Raw genomic sequence first — 19,154 nt, 5'->3', positions numbered from 1 at the left:
TATTTTGAACAGATTAATACTACAGGATTGCTTTTGTTTATTTAATTTGAAATTTCATTGGGTGTCCTGTGTTTTCATTTACTAAATCTGGCAGGCCTAGTTTTATAGAGGAGCACTATGAGAATCATTCCAACTAATAATGATAGCATTACTATATTATTTCTGATTCTCACTCACTGTCATCGCGTTGGTGAAGATTCATAGTTATCCTATAGGGCAGAGTAGAACTGTCCTTGTGGGTTTCCGAGAGTGAAACTGTTTACAAGAGTATAAAGCTTCATCTTTCTCCTGAGAAGCAGCTGGTAGATTCGAACTGCTAATCTTAATAGCCTACTTAATATAAACTGATATCAGTAATATGATTAAGAACAGGAACTTCATTTCTTTTATTCACATATTCATGTTTACAAGTGCAATTGTAGCATAGTACCTGACATAGCTTATGTTCAATAGCTATTGGTTGAAAAAATGATTCACTCAGGCTAACTGATATAAAATGAATTGAATAAATGATAGCAATGATTTAGTATGTTAAAAATCTTACTGTAAGAAAAATTATAAAGCTGAAATTTTATTATTTAAAACATATACAGGAGTATTTCTTTCAAGTGACAAACAAGACTTGCATTGCTATAAGATATAAAATAACATGTAAGAAGTCAATAGTGATTAATAGCCTAGTTTCTAGTTTCACTACCTACATTCAAAACTCGCATCGATTTTTTAATTGACTATTTGAATAAAAAATCCATTCTCTGAACCTTAGTTTTCACATCTATAAAATGAGGACAAAGATAGTAATATCTAGTTCATATCATTATTATGAAGATTAATTTAGAAAAATCACAGTCAGTGTTTAGTACAATACTTGGCATCAGGTGTTTTAGTGAGCAAAGAAAAAGCTGCAAACATCAACTATTAATTAGAACTTGGAATTACAAAGTCTGAATCTAGGAAAATGAGAAGTCATTAAAAATTAAATAGAATGCATAAAGATTAATATCTTTAGCTGAAATGGACTAATATTGGCCATTTTGAGTCAGAAAATCCTAAAACTTACTATGCAAGAAGGACACAATCAAAAGCAATGACTCGGCATCCACCTTCAAAAGGGACATTTCATGATCTAACTTGAAATACAATGCTGTCTGTGACGGTCAGCAGGTACGCCGCTCCAAATGGAAAAAGTTCCGCTGGGCGGAGCTTTCCTAGTTCGCATTTTCCCGCTAGGCAAGCATAGAGCAGTTCGCTCTGGGTTAGTGCACCTGGTGACGCCACCTGGGAAGGGTCTTTCTGGTTACAGTGAATTTTTCCCTAAAAGCAGTTTCACGCCAACCTCAGTTTTTTGTAATAGCCAATTTAAAAAAGCATGTGTGGCTATGAAATATCGTTGCCTGTGCAGGAAAAATATTGAAGAAACTGTTGTGACATTGAACACAGCTTACAAGGACAGCACTATGGGAAAAACTCAAGTGAATGAGTGATTTTCTTGTTTCAAAAAAGTTAAATGTCAATTGATGACAAACTTTGTTCTGGACGTCCATCACCTTCCTGAACAGATGAAAATGCCAACCAAATTTGTGCACTTGTGCTCCATGACTGATCACAGATCATTGAAGAGATGGGGGAATTATCTGGACAATCTTGGAGCTCAGTTCAGTGAATTTTAAGGGAAGATTTGGGACTGCGAAGGGTCGCTGTGAAATTTGTACCTCGGGTTCTGAGTGACGAGGAAAGCGAGCATTGAGTGGAAGCATGCCGTGCTTTGAAAGCACAGCTCAGAAGTGACACAAACTTTCCCCCCAAGGTCATTACCAGTGATGACAAGACATGGTCCTATTCTTATGACCCCGAAAGGAAACAGGAACCAAGTCAGTGGAAGATGGCATCATCACCTCATCTAAAACAAGCTGGTCAAGTGAAATCAAAGCTCAAGATGAGGCTCACTTGTTTGTTTGTGTTTTTGATGTGATAGGAATAGTGCATATGGATTTCATCCAACCAGGTAAGATTATTAATTAAGCTTTCTATTTAGAGGTTCTGAAAAGATTGTGTAACAGTGTGTGACCAAAAAGGCCTGACTTGTACCAGCCTGGTTTTGCCAGCACAACAATGCGCTGGCTCATGCAGTCATCGCGGTGTGGCAGTGTGGTCAAAAACAGCATGCTCTCTCGCCCCATGCATTTTACTCACCTGACCTCACTCCATGGGACTTCTTTTTGTGTCTACAAATGAAGAGGAACATAAATAGTGATTTGATGACATAGAAGACATGAATAAAACAATGAGGGGAGTGTTGTCAGCCAATTAAAGAGATGAGTTTCAAAAATGTTTCCAAGAATGGAATTGCAGATTTGATAAATGTATAAATGGACAGTACTGAGAAGGTGATAAGTTGTTTTCTTAAAAAAAATACATAGCTTTGGGGAAAAAATCCTTTTGGGGGTTGTATCCCCTTGTATATTACCCACTAAAGCTAGTCATGAAGATATTTTAAAATTCTACCAAGGCCTTCAATTTGAAATTGATCAAGCATCCTATCAAGATACACTGATAAATCTTGGCAAATAGAATGCAAAAGTTGGAAACAAAAATGAAATAACAGTAGTTAGAAAATACAGCTTTGGTGACAGAAATGAAGCCAGAGAATGCATGATAGAATTTTGAAAGATCAATGAGATTCTTTCCTGCAAATATTTTTTTCAACAAAACAAACAGTGACTGTACAGGAAGAGTGCTCCAAATGGATTATACAGGTGTCAGATTGACTACACCTGTGGGAAGAGATGCTTAATACCTCAGTTAAAACCAGGCCAGGGGCCCACTGTGGAACAGACAGTAAATTGTTCACATACAAGTTCAGGTTGAAGGTGAAGAAAATTGAACAAGTTCATAAGAGCCAAAATGTGACCTGGAGTCTAATCTACCTGAATTTTGAGAACATCTCCAGAACAGATGTGTTGCATTGAGCATTAATGTTGTAGACGTGTTGAGCTATGGATTGACATCAATAGCATCCTCATGAAGAAATCAAAAGCTCTTTGAAAAGACAAGAAAGAAGAAAAAAGAGATCAAAGTGGATGATAGAAGTGACTGTGCACCAGAAATACAGTGTGGGAATTGCACCTGACCTGATCCCACCGCACTGAGGTAAAGCACTGGGGGAGTGCAGTGGAACAGCAAGGGAACAGAGCGGCAAGGTCCCCAGGGAATGCTGAAAGTGGACTTTGTGGCCAGGGCATGGTGCCCCAACAGATTGGACTGGAAAACACTCCTAAAGGCCAACAAATGATCCTTGAATCAACTACTAGCTATTTTTTCTTGAGGTGTTTTGTTTTGTTCTTTGTCAGTGGTTTGTTGTTGTTGTTTTGTTTTATACTGTTGCTTGTTTTCCTCTGTCTTGTTTCTGTGCATGTTATTATCTCAACAGGTCTGTCTAAATAAGATAGGCTAGATGAACTATCTGGAGGGAAAACAACGGGACCGACAGTTCCAGGGGGCCTTGGGATAGGGGGAGATGAGGAGGTAAGGAAGTGGTGTTAACAAACCCAGGGATAAGGGAACAACAAGGGATCCAAATTGGTGGTGAGGTAGGAGTGGCAGGCCTGGTAGGGAATTATCAAGGGTAAGCTTACGTAAAGAAGAGGTATAGCTATAACCCAGGTGGGGACGGAGCATGATAGTGGGGCAGGAGGAAAGTGAAGGGAAATAGAGGAAAGAGCTAGGAGGCAAAGGGCATTTATAGAGGTCTAGACAAAGACATGTACATATGCAAATATATGTATGAGGATGGGGAAATAGATCTATGTGCGTATATTTATAGGTTTAGTATTGAGGCGGCAGAAGGACCTTGGGCCTCTACTCATGCACTTCCTCAATGCATGAATACTTTCTTCTATTAAATTGGCATTCTCACCCTCCCGACACAACTGCTGAAGCCAAAACAGGTGAACAAGTAAATGTGGTGAAGAAAGCTGATGGTGCCCGGCTATCAAAAGAATTAGCGTCTGCGGTCTTAAAGGCTTGAAGATAAACAAGCGGCCATCTAGCTAAGAAGCAACAAAGTCCACATGGAAGAATACACCAGCCTGTGTGATCACGTGGTTCCAAAGGGATCAGTTATCAGGCATCAAAGAACAAAAAATCATATCATTGTGTGCACTCCTCCATGATACGATCGCTGAAGACAAACGGGTGCATAAGCAAATGTGATGAAAGTTGATGATGCCCGGCTATCAAAAGAGATAGTGTCTGGGGTTTTAAAGGCTTCAAGGTGAACAAGCGGCCATCTAGCTCAGAAGCAACAAAGCCCACATGGAAGAAGCACACCAGCCTGTGCGATCACGAGATGTCAAAGGGATCAGGTATAAGGCATCATCAGAAAAAAAGAAAAAAAATCATAGTGAATGAAGGGGGAAGTGCAGAGTGGAGACCCAAAGCCCATTTGTCAGCCACTGGAGATCCCCTCACAGAGGGGTCTAGGGGAGGAGATGAGTCAGTCAGGGTGGTGTATAGCACTGATAAAGAATACAGCTTTCCTCCAGTTCCTAAATGCTTCCTCCCACAACACCCTCCCCCCCCCCCCACACACACTACCATGATCCGAATTCTACCTGGCAAGCCTGGATAGAGCAGAGGATGTACATTGGTGCAGATAGGAGCTGGAGGCACAGGGAATCCAGAGTGGATGATACCTTCAGCACCAGGGGTGTGAGGGGCTATACTGGGAGGGTAGAGGGTGAGTGGATTGGAAAGAGGGATCCAATTACAAGGATTGTGACCTCCTCCCTGGGGGACGGACAACAGAAAATGGGGGGAAAGGGAGACGCTGGATATGGCAAGATATGACAAAATAATAATTTATAAATTATCAAGGGCTCATGAGGGAGAGGGGAGCGGGGAGGGAGAGAAAAAAAGAGGACCTGATGCAAAGGGCTTAAGTGGAGAGCAAATGCTTTGAAAATGATGAGGGCAAAAATGTACAGATGTGCTTTATACAATTGATGTATGTATGGATTGTGATAAGAGTTGTATGAGTCCCTAATAAAATGTTTTTTAAAAAAAGAGGTGACTGTGAAATTTGCTCTAACACATAGTCTGGCTAAAAAACTGAAATAAATGATGAACTCAAAGGCTAACAGAAAACTTCAAAGGGAAGCTCAAGAAGATAAAGTATTATAATGAAATGTACAAAGACTCAGAGTTAGAAAACCAAAAAGAATTAGCACATTTAGCATATGTTAAAGTGAAAGAACTGAAAAAAAGATTCAAGTCTTGAATTGCAATATCGAAAGAAAGATTCTATGGACAAAATATTGAAGTATGTAAGAGCATCAAAATAAGATGGAAAGAATACACAGTCACTGCATCAAAAAGAAATGGTCTTGACATTCAACCATTTAAAGAGATAGCATATGATCAACAACCCGAACTACTAAAGGAAAGCATCCAAACTGTACTGAAAGCATTAGTAAAAAACAAGTCTCCAGGAATTGATGAAATCCCAGTTGAAATGTACAACAGATGAAGCACTGGAAATGCACATTCATCTATTCCAATAAATTTGGAAAAGAGTTGCCCAGCCAATTGAGTGGAAGAGATCCATATTTGTACACATTCCAAAGAAAGGTGACCCAACAGAATGTTCAAATTATAGAACCATATAAATGATATCACATACCATAAAATTGTACTGAAGATGATCGAACAATAGTTGCAGCAGTACATTGACAGAGAACTGCCAGAGACTCAGGCTGGATTCAGAAGGGGCCATTAGGCACGGGATTTTGTTTTTGCTGACATCAGATAGATCTTAGCTTAAAGCAAAGACTATCAGAATGATGTGTACTTGTGCCTTACTGACCATTCAAAGTCATTTAACTGTGCAGATCATAACGAATTATGAATAACTTGTGTTCATGTGGAATCTGGATATGTCTCAAGAAACAGTTATGCAAGCAAAACAAGGGAATACAGATTGCATGGTTTTATGTCAAGGAAGTGTGTGTCAGGGTTGTCTCCTTGCGCTATATTTATTCGGTCTGTGCTCTGAGCAATTAATCAGAGAAATTGGCTTATATGAATAAGAATGTGGTATCAAGATGGGAGGAAGGCTTATTAAAACCTTTTTAGGCATATAACACAATCTTTCTTGCTGAAAGAGGACTATTTGAAACACTGTGGATGAAGATCAAAGATTGCAGCCTTCTGTATGGATTACAGCTTAATGAAATGAAAACAAAAATCCTCTCAACTGGACTAATAGATAATATCATGATAGCCAGAGAAAGGCGTGAAGTTTCAAGGATTTCATCATGCTTGGATCCATGATCAATGTTCATGAAGTCCAGAGATCAAACAATGAATGCCTTGCTTTGAGTAAATTTGCTGTCCAGGGGTCCTTGATAGTGTTGAAAAGCAAGGATGTCACTTTAAGGTTCACCTGTATGGATTGTGATAAGAGCTGTAAGAGCCCCAAATAAAATGATTTTAAAAAAAGAATAAGGAAGATTGGAAAAATAATCAATATTTTTGATTTATGAATTGAATTATGGTATTGATGAAGAATATAAAAAATACCACGGACTGCCGGAAGAACAAACAGTCATAGAAGTACAGCCAGAATCTGCCTTATAAGAGAAGATGTCTCATGTACTTTGGACATGTTTATCAGTAGAGATCATCTCTAAAAAAGGACACCAAGCTTGGCAAAGTAGAAGGGCAGTGAAAAAGAGGAATGCCCATGACAAGACAGATTGACACCGTGGCTGCAGTCATGGGCTCAAACAGCAACAATTGTGACGATGGCACAGGCCGGGGTAGAGTTTGCTTCTGCTCTACATAGGTAGCTATGAGGTAGAACCAATTCAATGGAACCTAAGAAGAACGTTAGTAAAAGTTATCATTATCATACTTATTACTTATTGAGCATTCAGTTTGGGGTCAGAACTGTCCTGAGCACTTTGCATAGGCGATTTCATTTTATGTTTTAAAACTACTTAAATAATTATTTTCATCTTTCATTTTAAATAATAAGAATAGTAGCTCACTTTTGTTTCCGTACTTCAGAAAATGTGTATTGAAAATGACTGAGCTTTTTTCCGAAGTCTGTAATTGTGAATCATAAAAGATGTTAAAAATTTATTCCAGTGAGTCTCACATCTGAACGCTGGGATGAACACCATCAACATTACCAGGGGCGTTAATTTTCCATGGCCACGTTTCCATTACAGGCAAGCTGGCTTAACATAAACAAGTGTATCGTTTTTATCGGCTTACAGTCTGGAAATGGTATGGCTCCGGTGATTCTCTGAGTCTCACGAGGTCTAAATCAGTTAGGAAGAATTTGGGAAGTGAATCCACTTCCAAGCTCATGAATGTTGTTGGCAGAATTCGGTTCCAGGGAGGACTGAGGTCCTTGATTCCTTGAACTGCTGGTAGATCAGTCTTATTTTCTTGAGACCTCCCACTTCCTTGGCTAATGTCTAACTTTAAAGCCAACAAATGCAGAGGGGAGGTTAGTCATGCTTCAAATGCATCTGGCTTCTCCTGTCTCATCTCTCCCATTTTTCTTCTTCTGAAGGCTCACGTGATGATACTGGGCCTACTCCGGTAACCTGCTTTAAGGTCAGCAATTCCATCTACAAAGTCCCTTCACAAATATATCTTCATTAACTATTGAATTAAAAAATGAGTTCTTGTGGGGTGAGAGGGATAGGGAATAATTTTAGAATTCTTTCTACTACAGTTTCATCTTGCTTGGATCCATAATCAATGCTCATGAAAGCAGCAGCCAAAAGATTGACAAATACATCGTATTGGGTAAATCTCAGGCACCAGACCTCTTTAAAGTGAAGGACGGTACCTTGCAAAGATGCTCCTTTAAGGACTAAGGGGCACGTAAGCCAAACCATGGTATTTTCAATTGCCTCATATGCATATGAAAGTTGGATGATGAACAAGGAAGATCAAAGAAGAATCTATTCATCTGAATTATGGTGCTGGTGAAGAATATTGAAAGTGTACTGGACTGCCAAAGGAACAGAAAAATCTGTCTTAGTAAGTTCAGCCAGAGTGCTCCTTCGAGGCAAGGATGGTGAAACTTCAGCACACATACTTTGGACATGCTGTCAAGAGAGACCAGTCCTTGGAGCAGGACCCCGCGGGGAACAGTAGCAGAACAGTGAACACAAGGAAGGCCTTCGACAAAGATGACTTGACATAGTGGCTGCATTGATGGGCTAAAGCCTCAAAACAACTGTAAGGCCTTTATGCTCCCTGGAGATGATCCCTAACATTCTACACCATAAATGAATCAGGAGGTCTCTAAAGGCAGAAAAATAAAATACATCCAGGAATAAGTTTGGGGCTTGCACTAAATCCTAGCTCCAATCTAAGGGCAGTCAGTTCTTACATCACGGCTCTGCATGATATTTGCCCTTAAGAAGGGAACACAAAAGATGTGGTGCTATCTTAAAGGGTGATGAAGTAATTAGACAAATAGCATCTGAGGTCTTAAAAGCTTTTTTCCAAACAATCAGCCATCTAAGTGAGATGTCAACTAAGTCCACATAGAAGAAGCACACCAACATCAGTGACCAAAGAACTGTAAATCATATCATCTGAAGTGGAAGGAGGGACTAGTATCAGAGCCTAAACTGTGAGATTCTGGTTTGCAGAAGGCTATGGATGACAGTGGGAGCCCACGATACATTTGTGAGATAGATCTACACAGGAAATAAGCCTTCCTTGATTTCCCTCTGACCATAATAGAGGGATGGGAAGAAACTGGTAACCAAACCGAGTGCTTTGGAGAGATGACTATGGAAGATCAAAATGAGAAACTGGACTTGAATGGTTAAAACCCTGTCAGTTGATCTTCCCTCTGATGCACGTTGGGCCTGATCTGGTTTTCAACATTTTCGGTGCCATTTTGTTGTTGTTGATGTTATTGTTGTTGTGCATATTGGGGTTTATCTTAGATGTATTTTGTCATTTGGTTGACTCTTCTTGATTTTTTGTTATACAATTTTCTGTTTTTCAGTATATAAAGCCCAAGATTGATGAAGCAATAGAGACAAGAAGCAGAACAAGGGCTCCTGGGTGGTGGGACCTAGAGGGGGGCTGCCCTCAAGGAGTTTAAGAAGGAAGGGAAGGTTTTGAAACCGATTGTTGTAGCAAAGGTACAATACTGCTTGAGGAGACTGAACGGTGGATGATATGCTATCTGTATTATTTCCCAATAAAATGCTTTTGGGGGAAAAAGAAGAAGAAGAACAATTGTGAAGATGGCATAAGACCAGGCAGTGTTTCATTCTCTCGTACACAGGGTTGCTATGAGTCAGAAGCTACTCAACGGCAACTAACAATAACTTAATCCAAATGGAATGTTTAAAAATGAAATCTCTGGCCCTATCCCAGACTTTCTGAATCAGGAATTCTTGGAATGGAGCCTAGAAATCTGTATTTTCTCAAGTCCTTCAGTTGATTTGATATATGCTAAAGTTTGAAAAACATTAAGATAATTAGAAAATTGAATGCATATGGTTTGATTTCAAAAGTTAGTTAAACCTAGAAAGTCTACTTTCATTTAAAAAATAATCCTTGCAAAGAACTCACTTTCATAATTATTTTGAAATATTAGGACCTGGTAACATAGTGAGCTATGGGTTGTTCTGCTAACCATAAGGCCAGCTGCTCGAAACTACGATCGACTCTCTTCATAGGCAAAAGATGAGGCGCTCTGCTGTTATGAATTTGATCGTCTCGTAAACACAGTTTTATTCTGGTTACTGAGTCAGAACTGATGTGATGACCATGCATGTGTGCTTATTAATTACATTACATCAACTATCACAGATTTAAGTGTTAGTAAATGGTACTAGATCTTAGATGAATTTATAATCAATTAAAATTTTGTCTTCCTCTCACCTACAAAATCTTCTTAGCTTTACCTGAGCGGTTCAAATGGGTCAGAAACTTGAGTGTTAACTGAAAGTTTGGAAGTCTGGGTTTACCTACAGGGCTCTTCGAAGAAAGTCTAGGCGATCCATTTCTTAAAATCAGCCATGGAAATCCTGGTGGAGCACTGGAGACCTGGAAGCTGGAAATCTCCTCTGGCAAATGTGGGGCTGCCCATGAATTGCAACCCACTTATGGAACTGTCTCAGTCCCCCACCCTGCCTTAAAATAATTCTAGTTTAAGGGGAAAAGTCTTTAATCATGAAGGACAAACCCTACTGCTTTATAAATTACATTCTCTCAGCACATTTTAAGGGAGGCCCTGGTGGTTTTTGCCTTCCCTGTAGGAGATGAATCTGTACCATGTGCAGCCACCATCATTCGTCAGAGGAAGGCTGCATGTTGCTGTGGTGCTAGACAGGCTGCAGAGGAGTGATCGACCTAAGGTAGACAAGGAAGAAAGGCCTGGTGGTCAATTTCTAAAATTTAACAAAAATCTGAATGTTCACAACTGATCCTAGGCATGGTGCTGGACCAGAAAAGGATTATAATCTGTTGTGCAAGGTCACCTTGAATAGGCAACCACTCAGTGGCACCTAAAAATGCCACCACCACCCAAGATATTTTCCAATGAAAGAGGCAATAAGTGGCATTAGCTTTCTTTGCAAATAAAATTCCAAAAGGTCAACATAGTTACTCTAGCCAATAATATAACAATATAAGTAGCTAAATTCTAATGGACCATTTTCACTTATATTTGTATACTGTATTGAAATTTTTTTGTGGTATGTGTGCAATCCAGATATATATTAAACCTGATTTACAGAATGTCATTTTGGATGACATTTCATGCACCTTGAAAAATCTATCCAAACTGGATTAGGCTGTGGACATATAATTGATCCCTTTTATCATATCTCCCTTCAGATCCAGATTCTGGATCCAGTTCAGAAGCTATCGCTCTACTAGCTTAAGTTCGTAAATCTAATCGATATTGTTTGTCAATTCTAAAATGCCCCAAGCAGTTCTCTACCACTGTCCTAAAAATTCCCAGAAAGTTCTCCTGTAAAATTCTCAAGAGAATGAAATCAAGCTGTGCCTTCTCCCCAGAGGCATACATGGTGAGGACTGTTGGGAATGAGAGGCCAGACATGATGTGGAAATTGTTTAATGACATGGCAAAGGAGGGGTCCCCCTTCAACGCCTCTTTAAAAATAGCCCCACTAAAGCAATCTCACCACTGACTTGTCACTTAAGAGGAGATTCGTTTAAAATAATACAAAGCAGTTTTTCTTGCTAACCTTTTCCTCTCCCTGGTGTGTTTCTGAAGCAGGAACAGTTACAATTCTATTTCAAGCTTTAAAAAAAAAGTTTCAACCTCATCCCTTTGGCATTAGACCTGGTTTATCACTTCCCCCTGCAGGCATCGACACCAGAGTATTGCACGGTAATGCGGCATGTCAGTAAATTAAGACTCCCAGAGTTAAGGGTTAATCAAAATAATTTAGGTGATAACCGTTCGCTCCCTGGAGGTCCTGAGTCCTCACCACAAGCTGGCTGCACATAAGAGGGGAAATAGGAAAAGGGAAAAAAATAAAAGTTAAAGCCAGGCTCTTTCAGTAGAAATCTCCAGGTCTCAGCTGGCATCCAGGCTCAATTATCGGCTTTTAGCTTAGTGGAGAGTCAAGCCTCCCCAAGCCCACTGGGGCTCTAGGCATTTTATCGGCTCATTAAATACAGGATTTTGCTCTTCAGCTACAGCCGATTGTGATGTGCAATCCAAACAGAAAGGACGGCGAGACCTGGAAGAGCTGACACGTGCCCCTTCCTGCCCTTCAGCCCCTGCACGCTCCACCTCTCTGCCCCTGTCACCCCCCCCCCCACTCTGCTGCAATCGCAGGGTTCCTACACAGGCAGCCAGGGGCTCCACCATCGTTACATAAGTGTTCAGTCTCAAAAAGCATGTTTTCAGCACATACGATTAAGTTAATGGAACAGAATTTTTACCCAAATGGCTAATAAAGCAGATGTTACTGAAGACAATAGACTCAAAGGGACATAGTCTTACTACACAAGTTACAGTTAAGCAAAGGGAAATGCTGTAGAGTCGGTAATCATCAATGTACCTGAGAGGTCCTTGGAAAATTGCTTGATGAAATTAGACGCCGAAACAAGCTCTTCCGTCAAATATCCATCCAAAGGAGGACCAGCTCACTCCCAAGATTAATCTAATGGAGGGACACCTTATTTCATAGCGCCTCATTTTATTGAGCATCACTGTAATTACATTTCTCCAAACTAAAGGTTTGTGGCAACCCTGCACCCGCCAAGTCTCTTGCCACCATTTTCCAACTGTAAGTACTCACCTTGCGTCTGTGTCACATTTTGGCAATTGTCACAATAGGCCAAACTTTTCCCTCATACTGCTGCACACTTGATGCACTGCTGTACAGGATATGCTTAGCGCTCATCTGCACTGGGAAACCAAAGAATCCATGTGCCTCACTTGATTGTGAGAGGCACTTTATTTCAGTGGTCCAGAACCCCCATTACCTCTGAGCTATGCCCGTATGTAATGCACCCTCAACTCATTTTGTGCTACTGATGTGCTTTGTGCATGCAGGGGCGCAGGCTTCCCACGGTCAAAAGAAATCCTCTGTGATGGGACTGTAGGTACGTAAAGGGCAGAGCAGACCTCAGGGGGGATGGTGTCGCCAAGCTTCCAGACTCCTCTTCTGCTCAGAAGTAGGCAGCTTAGAGAAGCTGAAGACACAGATTTTCAAACAATTTGCCAGACCGTCCACATCACATAGGTAATATGAATAATACTAAGTGATCAAAACTGTATGCTTGCCATGAGTGCAGTTGCAGGAATGTATCCATATGTTCTTGCTGGCCTTCGGAAGTAGCAAAACACCTAATAGACAAAACTCCAAGAGCAATCTAGCAAAAATGCATTGCGGTTGATCCCGCATAGAGAAAGCTATCTAAAAGTAAATACCTATGTAGAACAAAATGTCATTTGTTCTAATTTATGTACAAACTTTTGCTCTGTCTTCTTCAGCTGCCCCTTCAAATTTTATGTTCAGTTCTTTGATACCATCATTTCTTCCATGTGCCTTAGCTAGTACACGATTCAGAGCAAGTTTCAGCATCTCTTCTGACATCCACTCTGATCTTTTCTTTCTTTCCTGTCTTTTTAGTGACCTTCTGCTTTCTACATGTATGTTGTTCTTCATGTCATTTCACAGCTCATCTGGTCTTTTAGTATGAGTACTGAAAGTTCTTGAGATGTTTTTGAAATTTGGGTAGGATCTGCTCAAGGTCATATGTTAGTTTTCATGGACTTGTTTCCATTTTATTCAACTTCAACTTGAAGTTACATGTGAACACTTGGTCTGTTTCACAGTTGGGCCCTGGCCTACTTTTAGCTTCGGATGTTGAGCTTCTCCATGATTTCTCATCACAGCTGTAGTCAATTTGATTTCTCCGTATTCCACCTGAAGAGGTCCGTGTGTATAGTTGCTATTGGACCAGTAGTCACATCATGATAAACAGACCATCTTGCTTGGATCCACAATCAATTCTCATGAAAGCATCAGTTAAGAGATTAAATAAGCATGCATTGCCTTCGGTCAATTTGCTGCACAAGACCTTTAAAGGACCTTGCACAAAACCTGGTTGAGAAGTCAGGATGTTACCTTGGGGATTAAGGTGCAACTGATTCAAGCCATGGTATTTTCAATTGCCTCGTGTACATGAGAGAGTTGGATATTGAATAAGGAAAACTGAAGAGAAATCGGTGGATTTGAACTATGATGCTGGTGAAGCATATGGAAAGTGCTACGGAATGCCAAATGAACAAAGAAACCTGTCCTGGAAGAAGTCCAGCCAGAATGCTCCTCAGAGGCAAGACTGGGAAAAATTTGTCTCATGTACTTTGGGCATGTTATCAAAAGAGATGAGACCGCGGAGAAGTACACTATGCATGGTAGAGTGGAGGCGCCAAGTAAGGAGGAAGACCTTAGATCAGATGGATGGACACAGCGCTGCAACAGTGAGCTCCGGCATAGGCACAACTGTGAGGATGGAGCGGGACAGGCAGGATTTCCTTCTGTTGTGCACAGGGGCGCTACAAGTCAGAACCATTGTGCAACACCGAAATAAACAATAGCAACAGCATGGTGTGGCGCCGGCTGCTGAGGAAGAGATGGGTGCTTGCCCTGGCCTTCGGGCTCTCGCTCGTCTACGTCTACTTCCTCACCAGCACCTTCAAGCAGGAGGAGAGAGCAGCGAGAGACCGGAACCTCCTTCAGGTTCAAGACCTCCTTCAGGTTCAAGGGCCCAGCCCCTTCCTTGGAAAGTGCAGTTTAACTCGGGCAACAGCAGTGGCCCAGCAATCAATGTCGGAATTCCATTCAAGGGAAGCGCCTCATCCCGGATGAACTTGGCTATGTATGTGAAAGGAAGGATTTGCTGGTGAACGGCTGCTGCAACATCAACGTCCCTGGCACAAAGCAATGTTGCTGCAATGGCTGCTGCAGCGCCTGTGAGTGCTGCGTCTCAGGCTGCCTCGGGCCCAACAAGCGACTTCTTCCAGAGCGCTTCCTTAACCGGGCAGCCTGGCATTCCAGAGCCTCTTCATGGCAGTTGAAGATCACTTTGAACTGTGTTTGGCTAAATGCAGAGCCTCATCCCAGTGTGCAGCACGAGAACGCCTTTAGGGATCCCAGAGCAAACTACTGCTATGGAGAGAGCCTCCCGAGCTCTTCCCTGCGTGACGGGCACAGGGGCGGAAAGCGGGTGAGAAGGGCATGGCTGAAGCCAGCCTTCAGGGTGCACACTGCACACCCTCGAGCTGGAAGAGGACCGAGGCGGCGGGAGGAAATCTTGGTTCCAACACTTCCCATGGTGTTCTCTCTGGCTTCACTGGTCCCTGGGCTTTACCAACACAAGGGCACCGTACAAGTTACCTGGCAGCTCCAGCTCTGCTTCCCGGACAAGACCCAGATGCAGGCAGAGCTACTCGACAGTGTACCTGCAAAGGGAAGGGGGAGTCGTGTTACCTCCACGTTGGAACTCAAGTTTTCTCTGACACTTTGGACCAAGGCCCGCCCACTGTAAAATTATTTATTGGATTTTCTGTGGCGTCGAAGAAAGTTAAAATGTTTGGTGGAAGAAAATGCCATGCCTTTGTAGTTGAATATTTTCAAGGGAAATTTGTGGGGTTTTTTTGTTGTTGTTGCATTTCTTGAGCTAAGTTATCCTCCTTTTTGCCCAGATAAAATGTCTCATTTCTTAGAACATGGATTTTCTCTCCAGGAGGTTATTTTTTACTTTAACAGCATCTGTCAGAGTGGGTCCCTGAGCACCAACATTTTGTGGCATAAAAAAATTACCTGAAAAGTTAAAAAAAAAAAAGAAATTGTGATGGTCCTAAGTATATAGTTCATAAAAATATTAAGAAATTGTGAGGTAGAGAGGGAGAACTGATTATAAGGATCTACATATAACCTCCTCCCTGAGGTATGGACAACAGAAAAGTGGGTGAAGGGAGATGTCGGACAGGGCAAGATATGACAAAATAATAATTTATAAATTTTCAAGGGTTCATGAGGAAGGGGAGAATGGGGAGGGAGGGGGGAAATAAGGAGCTGATGCCAGGGGTTTACGTGGAGACAAAAACTTGAGAATGATGAGGGCAATGAATGTACAAATGTGCTTTTATACAATTGATGTATGTATGGATTGTGATAACAGTTGTATGAGCCCCAATAAAATGATTTTAAAAATATTAAGAAATTGTCTTCACCTACAAAGAACTTTCAATTGAGTGAGGGAAGACAGGGACAAAAAGAAAATTTTCCAATATTATGAAATAAACATATCACCTGAGATGTGTGTGAAGTACAATAATATATAAATGAGTGGGGGAGAAATAAAGCTGTAGGTAGCCAGGACACATTATAGAACATCTCTTAAGTAGTGTGCCGGGCTCAAGAATAGAAGCAAACAAGACAGGGAGTCCCAGCATTCATCATGACCAGTCTAGTGATTCTAAGGGAAAAGGCCATGGGTACAGGGCTCATAGGGGATGGTGTAACCCAGTGCCATTGAACAGATTCTAACTCATCACCTACTTATGGATAGAGGAGAACTACTTCATTGGGTTTCCAAGGCCAGAAAATCTTTATAGAAGCCATCTGCCACATCTTTCTCCTGTGAAGTAGCTAGTGAGTTTGAACTGTTGACCTTTCAGTTAGCAGCTTAGTATTTAACCACTGCATCAGTAGGCTCTTAAGGAATGATGGAGAATTTTGTACTGGGAGAAACTGAATGGGATATATTGTTTCTGGAGAATAGAATCAGCGTTTCGAGTGGAGGAAGTGACACAATCACAAAGTCCAGGTTGTGGGACACCACAGAGAAGTGCTTGGACATTAACCAAGAGTGGATGTAGCTAGCAGCCCTGAAACTTTTGTAGAGAAATGATAGAGGCAGGTATGCATTTTACAATGATGATTCTGTTGCCAGTGTGGGGAATTAGTTGAACTGGGGTGGAGGGAATTTAGTGAGATTGGAGGCTAAAAAGATCAAGTGGGAGTCTACTGATGTAGTTTAGACAAGAGTTCATAAAGTTTTGAACTTGATCCATGTCAAGGGGACAGAGAGAAGAGGTCCAATTCAAAAGACCCAGACCAGTGGCCCTTCAATGTTCATAAGGGATTTGTTAAAGGATCCCCCATGTGATGAATCTAACAATGTTTATATTATCATTTGGCTTTCTTCCCCAATAACTTCTGTTCCTATTTTTTCCCCCTATCTTGTGCTTGTCTGATTTGTTTTTGTTTGGTCCTGTGGAGTCAGCCCAAAATTAATGGTGACCCCCATGCACAACAGGCCACAATGATGCCCAGGTTTGTCATTGTTATGATGAGTTGTGGGTTGGACCTTCATAAGCCATAGGATTTTCCTTGGGCGGTTTAGGGACAGTTGGTCACTAGGCCTTTCCTCTCCGTGATGTCTGGGAGTTCCATTGACATCTATTTAGCATCACATCACCACACAAGCTTCACTGACACATAGGTGGTAACTAATCATGAAGTGCCCTGGCCAGAAATAAAGCCGGGTGTCCCCCCAGGGAAGGGGAGTATTCTATTGAGCCATGCTTATATAGACATAGAAGGTTAAATGACTTCAATTGTCCTCGAATTTCTTCCTTTTTCCATTGGAGCAGCTTTTGCGTCAGAATGAAAAGTTCATTGGACCTGATTCAAATGAAGAAGTTGCTTATGCAGCTCATCTGAATCACCACTAAATCTGACTCTAGTTCATTTGAAATATTTTTTTTCAAAAGCAGTTTTCTCTTTCTCTGTCATGACCAATAGATAATAAGTATCAAGATTTTTTTATAGAATCATATTTTCAATGAAATGCAATTTTTTTTTATAAGTCCCCCGAGGGGGTGCACCGTTCCCGGAGGTACTGCAATACCAGGTCGATGCGTGGAGTGGACGGAGCAAGCTCCTATTCCAACTCCCTGCTCCAAAAATCCATTTAATATATTGTCCTCGGATAGAGGACGTATCAGATATTAAACTGATAAGAACAGATACTACACTTGATCTTAGCCAAAAGGCCGAGAAGCGATAAAATGCAATTTTGTTTTTGCCACTGCCAATACTAAGAAAGCAGCACCTGCAGAAAGGCATTGTGTTTAGGGGGTAGTGAAAAAAGGAAGGCTCTCAATGATGGATTGACATCCTGCTCACAACAATGGGCTCAAACCAGGAGCAATGATGAGGATGGTGCAGGCCAGGCAGTGTCTCCTTCTGTTGTACATAGGGTTGCTATGGGTCAGTAACAACAACAACAGAGCCCAGTGTGGAGACAGAGTGGTTGGTTGAATGAGTTGGGAGCAGTGACTTGCTAAAAAACAAAACAAACCAAACTCATTGCCATCAAGTCCTTTCTGACCATGGCAACCTCATAGGACAGGGTTGTACTGCCCTATGGGCTTCTGAGATTTTAATTTTTTACAGGAGTAGAAAGACCGACCTTCAGCTTTCTGCAGGGGAGCTCCTGGTCCTCACAGTGGAGGCCCTTGGAGGGAGTAGCCCAGTGGTAATCATGATGCCAATAGGACTTCAGTGACTTGCTACTCAATGGTAATTAGCTTTACACCCTTTGTATTGAAATTTTCCTCTGGAAGTATGAAGTAATGCTGGTAAAGCAGTTAAATTCCAAAAATCTACTGTCAATTCTGACTTTAAATGAGACTTCAAGACTATGGCCCTTAGTTACCCCTCGGGTCTGGAAATGAATGTCTAACCCATGTTAGAAAATCAACCACGAAGATCAAAAGGACAGCATTTAGCCAGGGACAGAGGGCGAAAGAAGGAAGAAAGGATACAGGAACCACAGGAAGGAGGTGGGATAGTGGCGGTAAATTGAGGAGATTGTGATGGATGTGTTGAAGCAAAATATGAAATGCATATGAATTATTAAATATAAACCAATGTTCTGCTCTGTGTTATAGCATGGCTTTATTGTGCAAATATGAATACATATATATAGTTATGTGTTCATAGGGTGTACCCCCAAAACTCTGGAATTTTTTTTCAAAGCTATATATTAATTTTTTTTACAGAACAACCTATCACCTTCAAAGTATCTCCATTACACTCAATAAAATTGTCAAATCTGTGATTCCATTCTTAGAAACATTTTTTGAAATGTATCTGTTTGGATGGCTGACAGCATCTCCCTCCTTCTTTTATTTACCTCTTTTACATCATTAAATCACATTCTTTTCATGTCCCTCTGTATTTGTGGAACCAAAAAAAAGTCACATGAAGTGAGGTCAGGTGAGTAAGATGCATAGGGAAAGAGAAGCATGCTATTTTTGGCCAAAAACTGGCTCACTGAGATGGCTGCCTGAGTTGGTGAATCGTCATGGTTGCAAAACCAGTCCCCAGGAAGCCACAAATCAGGCTTTTTTGGGTAACACACTGCTAAGCAATTTTTTCAGAATCACTAAATAGGACACTTGATTAACAATCTGACCTGGTGGTCATCCATTCAGGAAGTTGAAGGACGTCCGAATCAAGGTTTGTCCTCAATTAACATTTCACCTATTTTGATGTGAGAAAACCATAGGTGCACTTGAGTTATTCCCATAGTGCCGTCCTTGT

General features: G+C 41.2%; 1 non-coding gene and 1 pseudogene across 1 annotated transcript; one reads left to right on the top strand and one right to left on the bottom strand.

Annotated features, from left to right (window-relative positions):
* Positions 1–13,810: 13,810 nt before the first annotated feature.
* On the top strand, positions 13,811–14,741 carry LOC142442336 (SREBP regulating gene protein pseudogene; annotated as a pseudogene).
* Positions 14,742–17,420: 2,679 nt separating this feature from the next.
* Positions 17,421–17,611, bottom strand: LOC142443871 (U2 spliceosomal RNA). The gene has a single exon (XR_012783599.1). It is a non-coding gene; the product is annotated as a U2 spliceosomal RNA (small nuclear RNA).
* Between the last annotated feature and the right edge of the window lie 1,543 nt (positions 17,612–19,154).

Source organism: Tenrec ecaudatus, chromosome 3, assembly GCF_050624435.1.
Source record: "Tenrec ecaudatus isolate mTenEca1 chromosome 3, mTenEca1.hap1, whole genome shotgun sequence".
Classification (NCBI taxonomy): Eukaryota; Metazoa; Chordata; class Mammalia; order Afrosoricida; family Tenrecidae; genus Tenrec; species Tenrec ecaudatus.
Note: the sequence above shows the minus strand (reverse complement) of the source record. Positions and strands in the feature narration are given on the sequence as shown.